The sequence below is a fragment of the Buceros rhinoceros genome, unplaced genomic scaffold, assembly GCF_000710305.1.
Source record: "Buceros rhinoceros silvestris isolate BGI_N320 unplaced genomic scaffold, ASM71030v1 scaffold730, whole genome shotgun sequence".
In the NCBI taxonomy this organism is placed as follows: Eukaryota; Metazoa; Chordata; class Aves; order Bucerotiformes; family Bucerotidae; genus Buceros; species Buceros rhinoceros.
The window spans coordinates 27,643-29,097 of record NW_010388772.1 but is presented as its reverse complement, the minus strand read 5'-3'; positions in this window follow the sequence as shown (position 1 = coordinate 29,097).

Below are 1,455 nucleotides of genomic sequence, written 5' to 3'. Positions count from 1 at the left end.
GAGGAACTCCGAGTGTTTTCCTCGTCTGTGGTGAATAAAACTCCCTGTATCTCCACTCTCAGATTGTATCTGTTAAGGAAAAACTTGTTTTCCCGGGTATGTCTTTGCGCAGACAGAGCCATAGTCGTGACTAATTATTCAATGAGCACAACCAACGAGACACTAAAAAGAAAAGCCAAAACCACCCATGCACAGAGGCTGGTCAGTTGTCATCTCACAGTACCACGTAGTGCTGTTAGTATTAATTGTGTGCATCTTTTTATGTAGTCATGTGCAGCCTCATTAGCTATTAACCATCGTGGAATGCACCTGCAAGAAGAAATTCAAGGTCTCCTGAGAGGCACCGAAGCGAGCAATGACTTTAAACCATGAGAAAGTGCGGTGTGTACAGGTAGACCCAGTACTGTGAATGGAGGTGGCGTATGTGATCGTTTAAATCAAAGTGGTTTTGGTGGTTTTGTTTGGGAGCATGTCTAAAATAGAAAAGGGGTGTTGAGGCTAGTAAGTGAGAAAAACTGCTGTGCGTAGAAGTGAGCTATTTCTGATTTTAATATCAACTCTGTTCTGCCTACTGCTGAATCCCAACTTGGTCACAGCCTTCCCACCATAAAGTGAGAGTCCTGGAGTGAAAACTATTGTATAAAAGGTTGTTTTTCATTATAGTCTTTAGTAGAGACTGTGATGTACAGGCATGAGGAGTGATTTGAAGGTAAGGAACAGCCCGAGAAACAGCTTGCTTAACCATCTGAGCCAAAACTTTACTCAAAGACCAAGATTTAACCTACCTTTACATCTCGCATGTGAATGCCCACTGGAAGATTGCAGTTGTTACAAGTGTGCATCTCCGTAGTTTGCTCTATTGCACATTGCGTTAGTGCGGTTAATTTTTACTCACTACTATTTGAGATGCCTGAGTATAATATTTCTCTGTATCTCGGTGCTTTCTGCTTCTTTGTAATTAGTTTCAGACATAGCCAATTTTATTACAAAACATTTAGTTTCTGTCTGAGTTAGGATAAAACTCAGAACAGGAGGCAAAAGCTGACTGAAAAATCTGCAGGGAGGCTAGTCCTGAGCTTCAGGCTGCCTCGGCAAGACTGTTTAAAGCAAAGCACCGTTCTTTACTCATTTCAACCTCCAGAAGCTTCCAGAGCAAGGAACCTGTTTTGCTTTTTCCATAAATTACTTTCAAAATTTCATTCTTTGTTAGGCCTTTCAGATGTATGAAAAAAGCTGTTAGCGGGGGATCATCAACTTGCACTTACCTATATTAAATACATTTTATATAATCTCTTTCCAAAAGGCAGATGTTAACCAATGAACATATGGAAATAGGAAAGATCATTTTCTCTGCTAAGTATGTCAGCTGGTGATAGGTTGAAATGAGACTCTTAAACCACAGAAGGAAGTTCTGTTACTGCTGCGAGGAGCAATGAGGACTACATCATCTGGCAG